The following is a 22,632-nucleotide window of genomic DNA, read 5'->3' on the forward strand; positions in this document are numbered from 1 at the left end:
AGAAGCCAAACCATAATTTATAGAAATGCAGGGTCTTTTTTCTTTTTTAATAATTGGTTAACAGGCCACAAATTCGGAAAAATGATGGAGGACTTTTTATTGTGGTGTAATATGAAGGAAGAAATATAAGTCTTCCTAGAGGAGAGAATACACGATTTCAAAAGGGTTGGAGTTCACAACGGACTCCTGATGTTTCACTCCCAGTTGATGTGGCATCTCATGGTGAAATGGAGTGAACACACTCAAACCATGAGAAGAAGGTTGCTTCTTACCATTTTCTTTCCTGCAATCAGTCTTTTATTTCTGCCCTTACTGCCTCCTCCATTATCTCAGAGCTCAGACTGTGCACAGGTGGTGAAGCAAGAACCTTGATGTGTTGTGCGAAGGACAAGCAGGCAGCTGGATACACATCATAAGTCTAACAATGACTAATGACCAAGTAGTGCTGCTTTAGAAGGGGATGCCCATATCATCACATGACTGACTCCCATAGCATAACAGAGAAATTGTTTACATGTATTATGAATCAAACATCAGAGATAAAGCGCGGCTGCAGTGGAGTGTAGGCAGCGGCTTCTTGGAATGTATGTGCTCAGTAATGCATCGCCGCTTGTAGTCTGCTTCTGTGCTGGAATTAAATAAGGCTTGTTGTCAGGAGGAGATGATAACTGTGCTTCCAGCTTGATGTCATAACATGAGGTAATCCTCTTAGAGCTGGGAGAGTAGATGATCTCCAGACAAAGGGAGCTTTGCAGGGGACAGGCAGAGCACCAGTGTACCTTACTGCTGGTGGCTCCCACCCTACATCCCTGATGGGGGAAGCTCGCCCCTTAATGACATACAAATAAGACGAACAAAACACTTCACACCGAAAAAGTGCAGGATGGAAGCACATCGGACAACCCCTCCCCCCAGGCATAATCTCCTTATTCAAACACAGACTGTTTAAATCTCTTTAGGTGCTGAGGGGGACTGACAGACACCTATGGGGGTGGGGCCTGGGAGACTTGCACTGCGTGGGCCACATGTGGCTCCATATGGACTGTGAGGAGGAGATCACTACTGACTAAAGTCTATGCCACCCTCTCATGTGGAGGCCAGTTTACTGGTAGAATTTATTCTTATATAAGTAAATTATTTTTATGTGTGGTTGGCTGGTGCAGCCCGGAATCTATTACATCAATATCTGATGATTCATCGACACAGCGGACTATTTATATCCACTTCCTATGTTCACTGGCAAAGCAATGGAGCAGTGCGTCTTCATGGAGCGAGGTGGAACACAATGGTGTGGAAATTAGGGTATGAAATGAGCGTGTAATGCATCTTAGTAGAGTAGACTAGTGTACGGACACAGAGGCCCAATTAAACGAATATCTCAACACTTGGGAAATATGCTTATTTGCTTTCTTGCCTCAGGGAAACAGCTTGCTTGGCTCGGTCCAAAGGTAGAGACACTGGCCTACCAGTGCCTCTTCAAACAGCTTATTAGCATCTATATTTTGTTTAATGTATCAGTGTGGAATTTCAGGAGAGGCTGCAGAGTTTTCACTTAATTACAAAAACAACAACACAACAATGAACACAAACTTGACACCGAACCAGGTCAGCCTCCTTTGTCATGGGCTTGTGAGGTGAAAGGTTGACACTGATCTCCTCTGATCCTGAGCATTAATGACAACATTCAACAGCATCCCGAAAAACATCCCATCTGTCTGTCTACTCGGGCTGTGTGCAGGCCTCCGACCCCCCCCACACACACACACACACACACACACACCTAGCGAGAGATTAGACAAGCAGAGAGCCCTATTCCACCACATAATCCTTTGTTTAAAACAATTTCAGAACCTCAAATCACAACAACGTCAACTTCCTCACAGGATGACATTTCATGAAAAGAATCAAAGAGATTATATCATTTATTATTCAAGAACGAATGTTATATTTAGATATACAATAATGATACTGTGCCAGCAACAAGATTGAAATATGAATATGGCCTCTACTGTGGGAGATTAGAGTGAAGGTGAGTGTGCAGTAATATTGGTGGTACATGGAAATGAGAAGTGGAGTGTTTGATGCAGACAAATTACAGCCAACACCTTTGAACCGTCAAGTAGCAGAAATACATATATTAGATTGTACAGAATTTATGAAGCATAAATTCAGCTCGACAGATGAAAGATGAGATGTTTGTAAGTGTCACATACCAGGATAAACCAGCAGAAAGACGCGTGTGCGCACACACACACACACACACACACACACACACACACACACACACACACACACTGTTAGGGCTGATATAGGGCACTGCTATACAGAAATACCCAGGATCATTGAGAGATGAAATCTCACATTAATCCTTACTCATCCTTCTAGCCCAGCACATTAAACACCACTCTGCTCCACACACACACACACACACACACACACACACAAACTCAGAGCGACTCCAGGTTGACTACCCATTCACCTCGCCGTGGCGACACTCAGATCTGTTTAGACACCATGCAGAATCATATATCCCTCCACATGGCGAGCCTGTACGGCTCCCAGCAGAGGATGTGAAATCCAGTTAAACATGAGACAAAGGAATGCATGAACATTAGTGTGCAAAAACTGGTTCTCAGTGACCCCGTTAGGCATCAAGAGCAGAGTGAACACACAACTGTGTCGTGCTAGAGGTAAAACCTTCAGCTGGCGTCGCCAACAGGATGAAATTAGAAGCAAGGAGATGTTTTCATCGGGAGGTTGAGGTGGACTTTGGTTTCATCCCTTTTCGTGCTGATGTGCCTTCATTTGCAGTCTGAGCTGATTTTGGAGAAATTGTGTTTAATTACATTTCACTTACAAACTGTTGGTCCCCAGACTGAAAACACTTCATAGTTTGAATCTGTAAATGAATTTTCTTAGGAGGAACGATATGCATGATAAAATTGGAGGCCAAATTTTCCAATGCAAATGAAGACGGTTCTTCTTTGTCATTTTCTCAGTGCTAATGGACTGGTGTGCTGCATCCTCTCTCCAGATACCACTGTGTGGTTCACACTTTTAAAATGGGGATTTTAAAATCTACCCACTTGCATGATTTAAAACAAAAACCCACACGCGTTTGTAAAAACACATATCTAAAGGATGTGAAAACATTTAGGTTTTTAAGTGTAGGATTCTTGGTTCCACTTGGAGGCTTCAACAAAGTTTCCCACTATTTATTCCTCTGACGCACAAGATCGTCTGTATCATCTGAGCTGATCCCTCAGTGGTGACTGAAGCTCCTACTGAGGCTGCAGTTCGTCTCAGCGGTGCTCTCTGTCCATGTACCTCCCTGCAAGACGTGGCTTCGATTCAGTGAGGAAAATGCGCTGTCAACCTCACAAGGAAATTGTCTTGTATTAGCAGTATTTGCTGGACAAATCCAGGGACTCTGGCAGGATTATATTCACACCATTTTTTTAATTCACCTAATGAGATGAGGGTTTATGGGAGGGAGGGGGTGGGGGTGGATTACAAGCTGCCAATATTTAAGCGAATATGACATGTAAATTGAGGTGAAACAGAAGAGACAGCCTGCATATGACGACATGCACAAAGGCTAGTTTGCATATACACGGGCTGTGAAGAATGGGGATGTGAGTGTCACATTCATTACCAGGAGGGTACCTGATGAAGTATATGATAAACATTTACATGACATCAAACAAATTAGACAATGATATAAAGCTGACATAAAGTGGGAGGGGCAATATCCCGCACTGCCTGTTGAGAAACTCCATCCATCCATCTTCTCCCTCTTCTCCTGTTGAGGGTGGTGGGGGTGGAGCCTATCCCAGCAGCCTTCCCCCTGGACAGGTCACCAGTCCATGGCAGGGCCAACACATAGAGACAGACAACCATTGGCTCTCCCAGCCACGCCTACGGTCAATTTAGAGTCTGGATTAACCTGGTCCCTCTTGATGTCTTTGGACTGTGGAGGAAGCTGGAGTACCAGAGAGAACCCAGCAGGAACAGGGAGAACATGGAGACTCACCCAGAAAGACCCCGTGCTGCAGCCTTCATATATAAATGGAACAGGACTTGGACTTAGCACCAAATCTCCTGGCTAAAGTGATGAACAACTGCATTCGACTACATGCATTGTTACTGCTGTTGTTTTTATAAAAAAGCAGTATCAGACTCGTTTAATCTTGGTCAGAAACAGCCAATCAGAGTCTTAAATAGTGTCTAATAAAAGTGTTGAGAACACGGAATCTGCAGCGTATTTTTTTTTACAAATTCCAAAATGATGAAAACTCAAGCACCGAGCTTTTAATGCGACCTCTCAAGATTTCAGATGGTGAACAAGGTTCTTATCTTCCTTATATCCTGTAGTGACACGTTTAGGCCAGCCTAGAATGAAGATGAAAATAAAATACATTGCAAGCAGCCTGCAATCAGACCAACAAAGGGGCCAAAGACAGTCTCAGAGGTGTCACGTGACTAGCAGGTAAAACATTAAACTATAGCAGAGTTCATGTTTGATCAGCGAGTCCAGCATGAAAGGCTCATGTGTGGGTGCACAGACAGTCCATTTACCCACTCGCCACTGGCCAAAGAGCTAACAAACAGATACAAATGGGACTCATGCATTGCATTATCTACTTTATGAGTCTCAGAGGCTTCTGCACCGGGAGGTCAGCGTCATGAAATGTTTAAACTGAAGCGACACCGAGACCCATCAGCGTGGCAAATGTGTGGTGGGAACAGATTCAGAAGATTTAGAGTAATGGAATAATCACTGTGAAGGAGCGCAGCAGAGTCATGCAAGACTACTTGTGCTGACCTTGGATTTCATCAACACAATGAGTTGGGTCTCTCTAGCAAACAACATGAGGCTTGTTGCCTTTCAGACGACTTCCAATCAAAAGCAATCTCAGGCATGATTGCGATGCATGTATCACATTACAGAGGCATGTGACAGAAGACAGCAACACTGGGGGAGCAGAACAGAGATTGAGAGAAAGAGCTCACCAGCAAAGTGACTTCAGCTCTTCTGGAGGCGAGGAAAAAACACTGAAATCAGCTTATTTCACATCCTTATCTTGGCAAGAGATATTGTAACCTTTGAAGTCATTTTACGCTCATTATTATATGTTCACACAGGATTATGATTTATTATTTGTCCCTGAGGCTATATGCAAATGTGCAATGTATGAGTATATGTAAGCAGCCATTTATCTGCATGTAATTTGGTAAATGTCTATCAGCGGTTTATCTCGTCTAGAGTGGTGTGTAATCATGTCACTGAGAGAGCTGAGGGGGGAGACAGAGACAGTGGGGGGGCCAGAGTATGTGGGTGGCCGTGCAGGTGAGAAGGTCAGCTGGCAGCGTCGTCTTCAAGAGGATCTGTTTGTCTCAATCAACAAAGGCTGTGGAAGAGTGAATGGAAGGCTGCTATATCACTCAGCACTGCCACACGAATGTGGACACACACACACACACACACACACACACACACACACACACACACACACAGAGCACCTTTCAAAACTTATTCCACGCTTTCAACTTCTTTCTATCCGTCCTGCTCTCTAGCTCTGCGACGCCCTCATACCTTCCTCTCCCCTCTCTGAGTGGGATTTGTGATCTAAGATCAGTGTGGCCGTAATGCCCTTCTCTGTACGCTGACAGATGATACTGCCTGCCCTTTGGGCTCCAGTCAGAGCGGCTACAGATCAATACCCGAGCCGGCTGCCTGTCAGCATTCACACAAACATGCACGCATGCTCACACACAGCACATGCACACATAGGCATTCACGTGCGAGGCAACTATCAAAGCCCATCTGAGTCCTCTGGCATTTAGCAGAACAGGACCTGGATGTGTGTGACACAGCAGGAGGGGGGATTCTTGGTGTACTTCTCAGGCTAGAGGAGCAGCAGCCTGGTTGACGGATGACGCATCAGTGGATTTCTGCTTACAGACCCCTCTGGCCCCGCTGCTGGTTAAATTAAGCGGTCTGGACGGGCCAACTGACAGACTGAGTGAACAAAGCAACAGGTTGAAGAAACAATCATGAGGCTGAAGTATTTGTGGTGTGTGTGTGTGTGTGTGGGGGGGGGGGGCATTTAACCTCTGACAGCGATTGTGGGTGGTCATTTGAGAATCCTCATGTCCTGGTGCCAGTGCGGGTGTTGGTATAGATTGATTAGCTGAGAACGTGCTGTGACAGAGGATGTCTCACCAGAACTGGCCACAACTGAACGGTTTTAATGATAATGTACACACACTTGTGCCTTGATACTGCTAGAGATGATTCTTTACAAGCAGAATGATAACAGTCTCAAGTCGTAAGCCAAATGAAGTCTCCAGTGAGCTCTTCACCATTATACTCCACTCAGGCTCAATTAGGCAGCACAATTACCCTCCGGTGCAGATGCTTTTACAAGACAACTGCAAGAAAATGCAAATGTAGCGATACGTTTCTCAGGTGCACCTTAAAGAGCAATTATATTACTGTTTTTCATTTATATTCATTCAATTGGAGAATTTAATCATACTGCATTGTGCTGAAGAAACCCATGTATACACACCTGTACAACCACAAATGAGAGCACAAGCACACGCGAGCACACCTGCTAACTGCCACAATAACATATGTGATGTTCCATTATTTATTTAGACAATGGAGGGTATTGTGAAGGAACCAATTTCATGCCACATGCTATCCTCTTCAAGCGTACAATGCTCTGCTCAAATTCTCAGCATCTTTCCAAACAGAACCAACAGGCATTGACCTATGCAAATAAACCGGGCCCGGGAGGGAGCCTGTATTGCCATCATTTCATCTTGTATTGCGTCACTAATCCCTGCTACATAAATAAAGATGAGGGATGGATAAATAATGTAACCACAGATTTCACTTTCAGAATAACAGTGACAGCTCCACTCTCAACTTGACTACCACCTCCCTCTTTCAAGCAGACGGTAATTTATTGTCTCCCACTGCCATAGCAGAGTCAATCAATAGCCAATTAAAGGCAGGCGTATACGGTCTCTGGTGGTCACCGGTGCATGTGCTGCTGTTTGGCCTGGGAAATAAATATGTAAATTTTAGGGAGGGGTAGCATCAGTCTCTATCTTTCTCTGAGCCCAGCAGCAGAGATATCAATAGCTCCACATACATCTGCATACATACGGACTCCAACCCCCCTGCATGTATGTGTTCTTCTCTGCCGGCAAGACCATCACGAAGGAACACACGCTGAGTCAAATAAAGGGAAACGACCAAGCATCCAATTGTTTTGTTGTTGTTGTTTTTGTCAAATAGTACACTGAATCTAAACCTCACAAGCCCCATGGTTCCACACTTCCTCACTTTTCTGCTTCGTAGGCGCTTTATGAAACCTTCCATTGTGGGACCAGGGCAAACCAGGACACTGCTCAGCTGGTTCCAATGATGTACATATACTTTCAACCTCCGACAGCCTCAATGAGACTTAAAAAGAGCCACAGTCATGCTGGAGACATCAAAACCAATGAGTGGAAATACAATAGTTTGGCTGCAAAGAACATCGCAAATATCACAAATGATGTGACATGTCAAAGAAGATGGGAAAGATCCACTTGGAAAACAAATGTTAATGAAATAATGACTTTGAATTATTTCCAGCCAAATAGATTATCATATTATGTTCTAGCGTTGTAGCAGACTAATTTAATTTAAATGCTGTTTGATCTGCTACAGAGAGAGTGCCTAATCGGCTGCCAATATGTGCTTAATTCAAGATGGAAAGCACCAACATGACATTGACCCCTCAAGGAGGATACACATGATGTTAAAAGGATTCACTGAAATTAAGGATGGGAATATTAAAAGGAGCCTGGCAACAGTGAGAGGCCACATCATGCACGAATCCCCAGTACAATCCCATTCTGTGATTAACTGCCACTGCACTACATCCGTCTGCAAGTTCAGTATTTTGGACATCCTTGACGTGGCTTTTATTATTTGACCAATGAAGTAGACTGAAGTAGATTCTCATCAGCTATCCAGCCGTGCATCTGCACGGGATCATGGGATTGGGGAAGATGACATTTGCAATCAAGATAAGGAAATGATGTTTGTTTATATTTTACTTCCAGGACCTCAGGTGAATCGAATCACCCTTTCGTGAGGTGGGACTTCGAGAACTTGGGGCCAGCAGAAGATATTGTTTGGAGTTCTTTTTTTCAAACTTTGAATCATGTGAAGTGACTCTAGTGGTGCCCCAGACTGAATATATAAAACTGAGAATGAGCATCATATTTCCAGCTCAGATGCTTTCATTAAACACATCTGAAACCTGAGTGGGTTTTGAGGGCTCGTAAGCAGGCCTGGGAAAACACACAGGGAACCAGTGACATACAGTAAGGCAGTAATTGTTAAATGATCAGGACCCGGAGAAACTGGCCGATGTCAGGAATGTTAAGGCAGAAGCGTTTAGTCATGAACAAGTGATCTTCTCCCTGGGATCAATTAGTGAGGACAGTTCATCAACAAGGAGCCCAGCACGGGACAAGAGCTATCCGTCTCACACAAATATCAAAACATCCCATTCAAGCACTGTGATCAATCGGCACCGTTTAGTGTGGGATGTGTAGATTTCTTGGCAACAGAGATGCACTGTGGGAGCAAGCATAATACACAAAACCTTGACCCCTTCAGAGCAAAAGCCCATGAATAATCTCTGGCCGTGGAGCTTTACAACTCGATATGGGGCCTCTTAAACATTCATCCTCTCGGATGAATGGCAGTGCAGCCTCACTCTCTCTCCACATCTCTGGGTCTCTCTCGCTCAACATTCCTCCTACCGAGGCTCTGCCACCACAGGCGCCATCCAAGAGCCAGACAGTTCAGCCCTGCTTTGATCCCAAGGCACAGGTTATCTCTTGCATGGCTAATTTTAGTTCACCCCTGTGCACCGGTATCATGCAGCAGGGTGCCCTGGGTGGAGGGACTCACCACAACATCCCTGAAAGTCCAAATCTAAATTGTATCCAGCTCACTCCATCAGTATCCTAATCACATCTGTACACAGAGCGATCCCAAGTGCAGGAGTGTAGGTAGGCTGAAATTAAAGCAAAGCTCGAATCAATGTGAGCTAAAGACCTCATCTATCTGAGAGGCTCGGTTAAACAGGGAGTGCTATCAAATCATCAGTGGCTCGCTGTTTTCATTTTGTTGTGAATGCAGCAGATTTTCATGGCAGATGGAGCGAGGGTGTGAAGGGTGAGATCTCACCTTTCCTCTGAGGGGTCGAGGGAGGAAAAGAGGCTGGCTGCTCCTCAGGCTGGGAAGGTCGAAATCTGCAATAACAAACAGTCAATTAGTTTACTTGGCCTCAGCACCACTTCTTAGTCTTCCCTTGTGTTTGGCATATCATTCTTACATTGATTTTTTTCACTTAATTACCTCTTTAAATCAGTATTCCAGAGAGTTCTCCTGCAAGAGAACTTCTATGATTGGTTGAAATTGACAAAGGGAGCGTGTATTCCCTGCCTCACATCAACCAATCTCATGAATATTAATGTCTGATGGAATCAAGCATATTCAAACAATAGAAACGAGAACATAAAAATGTAACCTTCAAGATGCACCAGCAGCACAACCTCAGGAAGTGTGTGTTAGAGCAATGGTTGGAGGTTCACTCCAGAAAGTAGAGACTGCCGTAGTCCAGTCACAACCGGAGCCTGGGCCAACAATACCAGGTCAACATGGAGACTCGGGAAATGGTAAAGTGGGTTTCATTTATATAGCTGCTGCTATATCCTTTCACACTCCACCTCCTGAACCGTGCTGCCCGAAAAATGTGTCTTGGAAACAAATGCGGCTGTCCGTTTCCACCTATGTAGCAGGGCTCATGTGCAATTCTCTTTCTTCATCTCAAAACACTGCTGTTGTGAAGCACACTGCTGAGATCAAACACACACACAGGTATACAACAGACACGGGGGCATATGTGCACACACAGCGGAGGCAGGGTACACAGCACGTCAAAATGCTGCACTTGCTCTCCAGCATGAATGATGGTTCTCCAGGAGTACCTTAAGATGAGAGGAGCTGCTGAGATGTCTGCGGGCTGATTTAGCGCCTTCATCCCATACAAGAGGGGTCACTTTCCCCCCACAGGATGACTTACGAGGGCATAGCCACAGCTTTCATTTCCATTTGATAGTGAGGAACGGTGGCTGAAGTTCTGCCCTGTCTGTAGCAGAAGCTGTCACTTACGCCCACTGAAGGAGAGCGGCCACTGCCGAAAGCAAGGGGAGCACTTCCACATGGAAACGTTATGTTTTCCACACAATAGTTTGAAATGTGTTTCCAGCACAATCTAGTCAAAGTCCTCAAAGCAGTGAGCATGTTTCCATAACTCACGTTTTACTTTAGATAAGGTGAAGACAAGTCAGAATCATTTGCTTTTAGGGTTTTTAGTTTCTATCCAGCAACCGAATAGCAGAAGAACTGAGGTCAGGTGAAGAGTGGAAGGGAGCGTGTGCCTTGGTGGGCAGCGCAACAGTGGAGGAATGGAGAAAAATGGAGAACAAAGTATAATGTTTGTGTGCGAGCGTGGCAGAAGGCAAGAACTAACAGGTAACAGAGAAACACATAATAATGAAGAAAAAAAGACAATACTGAGTGATCAATAGAGCGCGAAGGAGTCTGACGCTGCACAGAATGAAAGCAGATTGAACCAAAGAGTGAAAAACAAGACAGTTTGTTCATCCCATTAGTGGGTAGAATTAATTAGGACTCCAGTGACACCCTGTACAAGGGGACAAACGTAATTAGTTCACATGATTAGTCCTCATCATTACAAGCTTGCCTCCTTCCTGTTCCCTGGGGAACTGTGGACAGCCAACGAACAGCCAAATCTGAACAGTGGCAATGTGGGACAAAAATCAAGATGGCTGTCAGCATACGTTTAGCAGAGCGCTGGAGCAACGTTTCCTCCCCGAGTCAGAGGGCTGACGTCATCTCTGGTCATCATGCTTGGTACAGCACAGCACAGCAGTGTAAACCTACTCGCTAAGTGATGTTCCTATCGCTGTAAACAGACCGTAACGTGGCTTGAGATGTGATCACTCAGCCCCATAAACTATATTTACCATCTGCGGCCCTTTGGCCTGCATGCAGCATGTGGAGCATGTGTGTATGAGTGAATGGGCTGTAATGTGGGCCCCTGCAAGACCCTGCAGCCAGCAACCATGATGATAGCTAGTTATCTTGAGAGACATACATGACATACTGTTTCACACTGTGACACAGAGATGCATGTTAGCATTCAAACACAATTCCTCAAGATCCGACGGGAGAGGAAGGATGACTTTGACATTCCCACATGCATGCTCCATGTTCTTTAGGCTATGACAAATCAATACTCCAGGGAAAAATGATCTCATATCTGAACTTTTGAGGTGCTGAGACTGTCATGGCTTTCAAGTGCAATATGTTGTCTCGCAATACCAGCAGCGGAAACAAATACGTACCCAGAATTTAGTATTATCAGAAAGCAGAGGGAGAGGCACTGAAAAGCTACTGTTGTTGTTCTGTGTGCAGTAATGGGGTATCATTTGTCTCATGGGAGAGAGCAGGGCCCTGCAGCTGTGGTGCTTACAGAGCTCCCACAGCTGTGAATGAGCTGGTGTCAGCCAGCACTGGCACACATCGGCAAGTCAGCTGAGAACGGCTGTCTTACCGCCTACCCTGGAAACTTCATGACACGCAGCGCTGCCGGCTCTGGAGGCCAAGGTTACTGTGCACAGTGGCACTGGATAATAAAATTCAACATGAATTGTTGGTATCATAAGATACTTAATAGGTGGATTTGAAGAGTCGTAAACATTGACAATAACAGGCTCTTGAGGGTTTTGCTGCAGACTCGCCTGATTGAATTGATTTCAGTCAATCTTTTGGAAGGGACGCCAGAGGTCCAGTTGTGAAGCATTTACTGAAATTAATGTGAAGCAAGCGGTTTTGGATTTTGGTTTTTAGCTGTTCTGTGCCTTCATGAGTCATGCCATGCTAGGTTTAGCACCCTGTAAGGATTATCAAAATGCTGCAGAGAACATTCATTCCACATTCAATCTGCTTTTCTTGCACAAATTGAAACAGTACAATGCTTAATCTGTGCTCCATGTGCAGTTTGAGTAGGAAACAGCCAAAATAAAATGGCAGGACATGGAACGGATCACGGTCAGATAGAATGGATACGAGTCCTTGGTTAAAGTCACTGACGTGCTATTAACTGCTCTTCATTCAGCCTTGAGGCTCAACTGCATGTTTTACAATTGCTTCATGTCTGCAGGTGCCGATCCTTGAGGGAAAGTAGGTGTACAAGAAATCTAGACTGCAGTTATCGTACTGCTGACTGTGCTGCGTGAATACACCCCTGAGGTAATCAAACAGACCATCATCTATTTAAAATTGAGTCTGCATAACTTCCCCCTCCTATTTTATCTTCCTCTTTCCAGCGACCCCTTCATATGTCTGTTCAGATCAATTTCTTCCACCATCATTTCCTCCCTGTATCCTCTCCCCTGCCCGTGACAAGATTTCTCAGGCAAAAGCCTCTCCACAGTGAGTGCTGTCCTCGCTTAATCCTGCTCCACAGCGCTGAAGGAGACAAAACTTTACTTTCCGAATCCTCGACAGCTGCACTGGGAAAGTTGGACTCTTCGTCCCTCATCTCTTCACATTGTTGGCGTGTCTTGGTCTCACTCAGATTTGCTTTTTCACGCCATGGTTTACAATCGGAAGGGACGTGATAGGCATGACGCCTCCACTCAGGAATGCTGGAATGGAGCCAGAACAGATCCCCTTCCATGGAATGTACAAGCAGTGTCAATGTTGGAGTGAACACTTGCAGCCATGCAGCACACACGCACGCACGCGCACACACACACACGCGCGCACACACACACGCGCGCGGAGTCATAAAAATGAAAAACAGAACACAGGGAACTTGGGCTGAAGCAAACAGCTTCAGGTTGATTATACATTTGGTTATTCTACTGTATCTCAAGACCTGTGGGGAGGCCACACAGCTTCCAACAGCAGTCAGCATGACCAAGGCACAGGCACTCGATTTGAGTGAATTGCTGTGTAATTCAAGACAGTGGGCGGCTGGACCAAGCTCTGATTGCAGGCTGATGTGTGTGGAAGTAAGGCTGGGGGGTTGGGGGAGCTACTGTAGAAACTGGCAGTGAGCCAAACTGTGTGACACTGCTGAGTGAAGAGATCCACGCCTGAGGTTTCCGCAGAGGCTGAATTATAAGTGTTAGGACAGAATTCAAAGGACAGCTTTAACCAAGCAATTACCTCTGACATGGAGAGTGAAAAAGGCTGTCAGTACGGCTACAGCACATCTTGCATTGGAAACAGAGCAGAGAGAAAACAGAGTTTTGGCAAGTCAAGTTGATTGCAATTCTGGGGCTTGATACCAATGAGCTTACTGGTACAGTAGATTCTCAGATACCGTATGAAGAAGCAATCAGTGAATTCCAGACTGCTTTTTGTTGTTTTTTTAGTCATAATTCATTACTTATGGACCATTTCGATGCTGAGAACTCCTTCAACACTTTCAGTTCTTGCGTATTCCAGTGTTGCTGAAAGCAGGGGTTCTCCTGTTGGGGTCTGGACCTCCAGGGTGACTTCCAGAAGTCCTCAGCAAAATGAAATATCATTCAATAAAAATGTATTTGAAATTCTTCTTGAAAAGCACGTAAGAGATCAGCTGCAGCATCACTGATCCGTGCTAATTTTAATATCAGCTTTCTGGTCATTTGATAATGTTCCTAATTTCCTGATAATACTTTCAAAGTTCCAGGTATTTTTCTTTTAACTCAACAATTTCCTCTAACTTATTATTCTAGTACTGAGGGACAGAGGTGAATTGGGTGGGGGCAATTACCAAATTCACCTAAATTCACAATTACAGATGCATCAGGAAAAATATACAACACTTTTAGCTGACAGACGGCACATCCAAATTTTCACACATCATGTATATTTCTCAATATTTACTAATGGATATTTTTGTGGGTGGGATTGCTGAACCATCTTGTGCTTGTGAAGGGTGTCAGGCTATGGGGGACTTTACTGTCAAAATCACTTCAGTTTGGGTTCTGCAGCTTTCAGCTGCATTTGGAGGATCAGACCATGAAAGGGTTCATAGGTCGCCGCGTTCTGGGGTTGGAGGAAGTCGTGCCACGCTCATCAGCCTCCCTGTCAACACAGCATCACTGATCTGTGAACTCATTGCAGTCAAACATACAGCAGCATGGGTGGGCCAACCGCCACTGTAGCGCCGCCATTTTACTTCTCACACTTCAAGGAGATGACTGCAGTCAGGCCAGTTGAGCTCAAATGAGTCCAACTGTCCTAATGTATTTATACAATACAGCTGATCAGAACAGTGTGTGTGTTGGGGGGGGGGGGGGGGGTCAATTAAAAGCTCCTGTTCTGGTTAGACACCCCCCCCCCCAAAAAAAAAATCCAAAATCAAAAGACATAACTGAGGACAGCAAATAAAACTTAATGGAACTGACTTTTATGGTTAATTGGCATAAAAACATGAACAGCTTTATCAGCAGCCGTCCTCCTTGACACACAATAGCGGGAGACATTTGCCCTCTTGAACTCTACACGTTCAGGTTTGCAGCCGAACGGGGAGAGAGCGCACGTGGAGCTGATGGTTACCTCGTTGGGAAAAATGTGGCACTGAGCAAACAGAAAGAGAGGGAGATCCAGTGAAAGCCCCCAGGCAGGCTTGTTGTGATTATCGGCGATTAGCCTCTAATTGGGCAAAGAAAGGAAAACAAATCTCCAAACATTAAGACTGGCCAGTACACCCTGCAGCAAGGTTCTGCTTTGTCATCAAGACAGCAAGAGCTGCTTACAAGCTAAATGCTTTCCATTCTCCATTTTTGACACATTCAGAGGAGCACACAATGCAATCCAGTTCCATTGCCCTTGGACAATAATGCCTCGTGAAGCTTACGGGGTATTTTTATTGAGATATTGTTGATATGTGGTGCTCGTAGTTCTCTTTTTACCTCTGCCAAGGAGGCAAGGTTTCCAGCAGCATCTGTTGGTTTATTTGAGTGTTTGTTTGTCTGCCTGTCAACAGGATTACGCAGCCGAGGGATGTAGCAAGCCATGCAAGATCCTTGAAACGGAGTGACCAAAATTGCATTTTTTCACGTTGGGCTGATGATTGTGGAGGTCCTCGTTCTTTGTGCGTTGTCTCGTGGGAACTGTTTTATCTTTGTTGACAGCACCTTTCGAGAATTAACAATATATGAAGTCCAGCTGAAGAGCTTTGCACCTGACTATCGCAGGGTCGGTTGTATTTTAAACACGTTGAGCTGAAATCTTTGAAAAATGTCATGGGTATGTTTACAGTAATGACATCTTCCAAGATGAATATTTGTTCTCAGGCAGTTTTCATCCTCCCAATTCCCAGTGGTCTGTGTCTGAGCTGAGTGTGTGTGGGGAGTCAAATAAACAGATGGACTCTTAGGATGGATGCACACTACACAAGCAAATCACCAAGCAAAACGAAAAACAACACCAATTCACGACAAGTGCAATAGAAAGCAGTCATTACATGAATTAATGTCAGATATATGTGCCATACAAGAGCCATCATTCACCAATAATGCTTTCATCAATATTTGAACACGGTGCAATCGTGGAAATAAAGGACGTCTATGAATGCATGATGACTGCACACGTGTGCTCCCACGGCGAGGCTGCCACTTTGTATGATGCCGATTACAAACTGCAATATTCAATCACCCAACTTGTGTGCAGCTGGAGACATCCTCCCAAACCCTTTGTTGTTGCCACCGACCGGCTGCCAGGGCTCCAGCAACTTTCTCCTCCTGCTAGCCGCTGATTTATTGTTCTTATTTTCTCATATTTAACACGAATGGAGGCGCATCAGACATACTGTAATAGACCAGCGTTCTTCCACTGCTCTTCAGATACAGCAATTGCATTAGTAGCTATTAGTTTCCCCGGCTTTCTTTGTTCAGATGACAGCCTGACACCTCAATTTCTACGCTTTATATAACACATACTGTATATAACCAGATTCCTTGGGATGGACATAGTGTGCATCTTTAAAAACTACAGCATGTAGAGATTGACAGCTGCACATCTCTTGAACACTGGTCAAATCCCAAGATACTTAACCTCTCTCAAGGCCCTGCTTCAACAACTAATCTCTCAGTTTTCTACACTACAAATGCCTGACACCGTGTCCCCCGTGGCCCCGGCCAGCCATGACCGTACTGCAGAAAAGAAGGTTTAGAGTCTCAAGGGAGTCATGAGAGCAGATTATCACCTTAGCCAGTAGATAAACAGCGGCCACGATGTGCAATCGTCCCCAGAGGTTCAGAATGGATCCAGGTCTGATGGCATTGTGTGCATGTGTGTGTGTGTGTGTGTGTGCGTGTGTAGCTACAGTCCCAGCTTGCTCCTCTGGATAAAGTTTGCCTGTGTCCACTGCTGGAACCATTCCACGTTCCCTCGCTGCTGATGCTCTGTCCTCGTCTCAGAGGAATTTCCTTCTTGATCCAGCGTGCAATCACAGGCATCTACAGCGCCCACTTTGCCAGAAGTCTTCAACTTCCACCAGGCGCACAAAGACATGACACGCTCATGCGATGGTGCTGTGCAGCTGTGCATCTAGCAAGCCAGATACACACAAACACTTTTGGAAATGCACACATCAGAGATCACCGCGCTGAGGGGTATGAGTGAGCAACCGCTCCAGTGCTCCTGGGGTTGACTGTCATCAACCATGACCTCACAAAATCCAACTCGTCATCAGCATACCATCGCCAGTTGGCAAAGTTCACGACCTTCTGTTCTGCTCCGGACTTCAAACGCCGATGAAGATTAAAAAAAAAACAAAAACCTGGGACATTGGAGGTAAGATCGATTCAATTTGCTTCCAACGGGACATCTCGTACTTTCAATGGGTCTGTTCACTCACTATTTTATGAAACACATCTTCTGTTCTGATGTGGAACCAAAGACAATCAAATAAATCATGATCAAATCATCTACTCCTGATGGACGTGCCCTCCCCCGACAGGGTGGCAGAATGAGTAGAAAACAGATGACCAGATTATGAAGCAATGACAAGATGGTGTAATATGAGTGGCTCGTACTTCATGCTAATTTTTTGAGAGTGTCTGCACAGAGCAAAGCCATACTGGATTTATAGATGATAAAACCTCTATTATTTCATGTCTCTCCCTGACTTTTAAATTAAGGAAATAGACAAGCTTGTGGTGCTGTCTTAGAGAATTAAAGCGGAGGCTGAATGAAAAGGGAGGAGAGGGGTATGATAAATGCAGACTGGGAACAGTGAGCAGCAGATGAAATACGTGCCTGGAAAACATAATTAGCAAAAATGGCTGTCAGACCCTGCTACTGTGATGCAGTGCATAGAGGACAAACCCCCACTACAGGCTGTCAAGCACAGATAGCGCCGACTAAAGTTAGCCAGCAAGTTCTCGTCTTCATGTTCTGTACATCTTAAGGGGGGATTATGTGCACAGAGGGGCTGTAAAAAGATCTACAGTTTTATTGCAGAATTGTAGGGCAGAGACAATGTGTTGAGGGAAGAAGACAATTCTCATCCATCACTATTTCCCCCACATTGCTTTATTCCACAGTGTACTTCTGTCAAAGCACAGATGAAAGCAGAGAGGTCCAAACAAATTCCAAAGCTGCCTTCATTTAACATCCATCAAAATCTCTGAATTGTCAGCATGTGTTGATAGGTAGAGGAGGCACACAGCCTGCCTACATGCTCCCAACATGGATGCCTTTCTGTGTACACGCCCGTCTGTTTGAGCGTGTGTCGAGTGTGGCAACGTGGCCGTGTCCGCTGAATGTCTGTGTGTGAACATCTTGGCAATGTTTTCCAACCCCCTACAGGTGATCTCCAACATTCCCAGCAGTCCTTCACATGCAGCTGAGGGAGGGTACACGGCTTCCCTGCTCCGCTCTTATTCTCCCCGCCATGATAGGTGAGACAGAAACGGCTGCCAACCTCAGGTGTCAGGCATACGCTCTGCACTGTGTCAGCAGACACAGGAGAATGTGGGAGGAAAGACGAAGTGGATGAAGACGAGAGTGAAGGATTTAAGAGACAGCAAAGAAAGCAAAGTGTGAAAATTGAAGAACAGACGGAGGTTGTATGGTGAGAAATTAATTCAGAGATTCAGAGAAAGAGCAACAATCGGGGAAAGTAGCGAGGAAGCAGAGAAGGAAGAGTAGAGGAGTGTATTAATCTATACAGAGGAAAAGTACATGTACCCTTTGAAGTGAGTGAGAACACTATGGTTAAACAGTCGCCCCTTTAAAAACAAACAGATACTCTCATAGCCACTCGCTCGGTCGGTAAATCGTGCCCTTCAAACAGATGACTGCACTTCATATAAGCACCAGGCTACTACAAATAAGCAGATCTGGAGTCAGACGCACGTTTGTGGGTAAAGAAAAGACTCTGCCGGATAAACTGCAGATGCACACAAATATCAGATTTCTCTCGACTTGTTTAGTGTCAGTCTCTCAAAGAGCCCAGCCTCATTTTAGTTTGCTGTTGATAAGGGCAGCACTACTCACTGCAGCTAGCTAGGTAGCAGGCTTAGTAGATAAGAGGGAAGGTGGGTGATGGAGAGCTATCATGATGAGTGTTGAACAGGCAGCCAGAGAGGAAGCGAGGGATTCATGCAGCTGCCCTGCAACTGAGGGAAATCCTGTTCCCAGGCAGGTCCGGGCTTCCTCTCATAACCTGTCCTCCGCTCTGTCACTTTGCCCTCGTTCTTTTCACTATCCATTCACTACAGGAATAATGGGATAAGACAATTCCACAGAGATGACACTTTTCAAACCTTTCTTAACGCCCACATCCCTGTGGTTGTTATTTATCGGTGCACTGACAGACACAGCAAACAAACAGAGATGCCTGCGTCCTCTTTCTCTTCTGGCTAAATCATGCTGCAGATGGGACAGCTTCTCTGTGGGTTTGACTGGCCCTTGAAAGACAGAGTGACTGATGCACCCATCACAGTCAGGTTCCCTGCTCCTCTCCCTGCAGGACGAGGGAAGAAGAGGCGGAGGAGAGAAAGCAGCTCAAAAACAGGAGACTGCAGTGATGGAATGATAAAACAGACTGCAGAGAAAGTCTGCAGGCACAGGTAACAGGTAATATTTAATGATCGTCACTGCAATTTCAGTGGGCCTTGTACATAGTATAGTACTGGACATGTTCTTCCATGTAAATAAAGAGAAAGATTCAAAAAGGGAGAAAGAGTCTAGAGGGTGCCGCATCTATTTTGTAGGGTCATTCCAGTCTGTCACTCAGCATGGGGCAGTGATGAATTAGGCGCCTTGTCGTCTCCCTGGCACCTGGCCACTGTTTGTCCTGCTGGTATCCTAGTGACCAAAATGTCTCTCTAAGCTCCACAGTGGCTCTTGAGGGGATCTAGACACACACGCCATGGTGTGTAATACTGTACCATATGTCCGGGGCAACTCGTCTCTCTCCAGATGTGTGTTTGTGTACATGAGCGAGTGTGAATGTTTTCCTCATTGGAGAAGAAGGGTGTCACCTTCATGTCTCCTGGGTGAGAGGAAGGGACAGCCCAAAAAAACCTGACCTGTTAGAGCTATTAAGAGAGAGAAATAAGGACTACAAACATGACTCATGGAGACCTGAAATCTCCTCCAAGGTCTCGACTTTCGCAAGGACCGACCTATTAGATGATTTCTTGAATGGTTATTCAATACAGCGCATAAATCAAATGTTATGAACATCCATTTAATCACTCTATATAGTGACTCCAGATGGTAGGCAGACACACTCCAGAACACATATGAGGGGCACAGGAACAGTTCTCCGGCGAGGGGGGACTGGTCTGCACTCACTGTGGGTGTCGCTAACTCAGTTGTGACACAGATAAAAGAGGAGCAAGATGACAGAGGCTGCACCTTGAATAAAAGCTGACTCCAAGTGTCAGGATGGCTCATGTCTGTCATCACTCATAGACCGCTTCCTCAACATCACTCTGCACACAATGCCGGGTCTCCTCCTCCACACCTGAGCGCTTAACTTCAGTGAATATTAATTCATTCTCTGGCACTGACAAACAGGGATGGCGAGCCAAAGCGGTAGAAATAAGATTGAGGCTCAGCTCCCTGCAAAACAGGCTTATGAGTAAGCAGATGAAAACAACATATTTAAAATGCTAGCTGGCGCATTGTCAGTTTTTTTTCTGTTGCTGATCAATCTTACCTGTACTGGCACCAAGTTATTTGTCAAACAGGCTACTCCAAAGAAATCTATCTGCGAATGGATGATACCCTCAATCACCATTCATCTGGGGCTCTGTGGCGTCTTGAATCTTTCAGCCCTGCACTTACAGCGACTCTTAAACAGGGGAGCGAACATTTCACAACTGGAACGTAACTTCTGATTTCAAACTCTCATGAAACCACTCCAGAGAATGAGGGTTAGCAGATATGTTTTTAAGAGTAGACAAACATGGAGGCAGGAGAGCAGCTGTTACTGCATCGGTATGTGCGACTTGTACCACAACCTGTGCCAAAACAGTACAAAAAAAGAGAAAAGAGCTTTTGGAGGAGAAGACTTGAGGAGCACAGACTCTACGGACTACATAGGGCATTGGTGGTGAGATAATCTAACACCTTTTGGTAGCAATGCTGGTGCCATGGCGAGACCGAGTAGGCTAACGCTAGGAGCAAAGGATAAGGTGGTATTGATTGTTATAACACAAGCGTATAGCATGTTATCCTCCATAGATTTTCCTGCTTTTTCACTGATGGTTGGTGACCTGTTTGCACCACACAAGTACACGTGGAAAAATCAACATGGACTCTGACTCATGCCCAAAGGATGTGTGCCGATTGAGTCTGTACCCGTCACACACTTGGATATCCGTGCCAACTTGCTACTCTGACTGACCCAAACTAGGGCAGACTAGGATGGACACGGCACAATTGTGATTCCTGTATAAAATTGTGCTGTGCATCCCCAACATGACCTCAGCTTTCAAAATAAGTCAGTTTTATTTGTGCGGTGCCAAACCCCAACCAAAGTTCTCTCCTGCCTCTTTCCAAGGAGAGCAGGTCCATCACCTCCCTCCTTCAATGAACCTCCACCCAACAATTCTCCATCAGCAAGCACATCCTGCAACAGCAGCCACCAGAACCTTCCTTTACCAGGCAGGACAGTGGAGCAGATCCAGGATCAGTGGGGACGGACGTCTGTTTGACCGGTTGGGGGGGAAAGCTTCCAAACTCTGGCTTGGTCAACTCGTCGTATTTCCCCAACACACTGATCTGTGTGTGTGAACTGTTGTGTTGTCTTTGCAAGTTCAGTTTTCCTGCATATCAGAAATGTTTTACATCACGGATCCTGATCCTCACCATTTAGCACTGCCATTTTCCAGACCATCTATGACCACCCAGGCACTGACCAGTTGGTGTGTGTGTGTGTGTGTGTGTGTGTGTGTGTGTGTGTGTATGTGTGTGTGTGTGTGTGTGTGTGTGTGTGTGTGCAGAGTCATCGAGGCAGTGGGGAAACCAGGAGACATCTAAAAAAAGAGCCTGCAACACTCGTGGCTCAAGTGTTGTAAAGACCCAAATTCACGATGCGGGTGACTCAGTCTAGACAAAGAGTAATTAGAGGAATTAGCCTTCGTCTTATGTAGTGTTGAGCAGCTGATGAGGAGCTATGCAGTTGCAGCTTTTACAGCAACAAAGACCCTCACGCGTTGGTGGGATGACTCAGATCTGAGAGAAGGCAACTGTGCCTGCCAGCGCGGGGCAAGTCAAGGTCCCACAACAGACTCTACTCTGACTCTTAGGTTTCAGTTAATATTTGTCATTCAGTCATTTAAATATCTATATTTCATATCAAACCACTAACAAATAAAACCCCATCTCAGTCGTTCCACAGAGTGACCAGAATGAGAGAGTCTAGCCACCGTGATCTATTAGCTTGGGATTGACCATTAGACGCCTTCATTTTGGCATTTTGACCATAAACTTTTTGGCTTTTTTGAAGGGCCATGTTTGAATGAGAGAAGGTGAGATGGACTTTAACTTACTGGAATTTGCAATAAATATTCCTTTGGTGAAAATCAGAGTTTTTAAACCAGACGCTTGCTCACTAGTTTCACTTTCTTCAGTCTCCAACATGCTCGTTTTTCTTTTCTGAACGTTTCCTTCAGCTCATGTTACTTCCTGGCTAGCAGTGCCCTCTGCACAGTACCCACTAATGGTCACCTGTATTCCTGTAGAGGAAAAAGATAATTTCATTCATGATGAATTTATTCATATGCGACGTTAATACCTGTATATAGTATGAGCGGTATCCCTCCCAGCTCTAATCGCTATCCCAATACACACGTTGCTGTGGAAGCAACTTGTCAATCACAGAGAAAACTGACCCTGCACACCCTCTTGTTGTGTTGAAGTGGGACCATGGTAACCAGACTAACATGACTTGAAACAAATAATTGAGACCATGAACTCCATATAGAAGAATCCTCACTGGGGTG

General features: G+C 45.2%; 1 protein-coding gene across 4 annotated transcripts in view; it reads right to left on the reverse strand.

Moving 5' to 3' along the window:
- Window positions 1-22,632, reverse strand: part of tspan9a (tetraspanin 9a) — a 166,939-nt gene that overhangs the window by 103,165 nt on the left and 41,142 nt on the right. For all 4 annotated transcript variants that reach the window (XM_086208156.1, XM_086208153.1, XM_086208155.1 and 1 more), the window contains one exon: window positions 9,266-9,330. The gene's annotated coding sequence lies outside the window, so the exon portion shown is untranslated. The remainder of the gene's footprint in view (window positions 1-9,265; window positions 9,331-22,632) is intronic.

The sequence above is a fragment of the Aulostomus chinensis genome, chromosome 7 (assembly GCF_037954235.1).
Source record: "Aulostomus chinensis isolate RoL2024-O1b breed Wild chromosome 7, RoL_Achi_v1.0, whole genome shotgun sequence".
NCBI classification, from domain to species: Eukaryota; Metazoa; Chordata; class Actinopteri; order Syngnathiformes; family Aulostomidae; genus Aulostomus; species Aulostomus chinensis.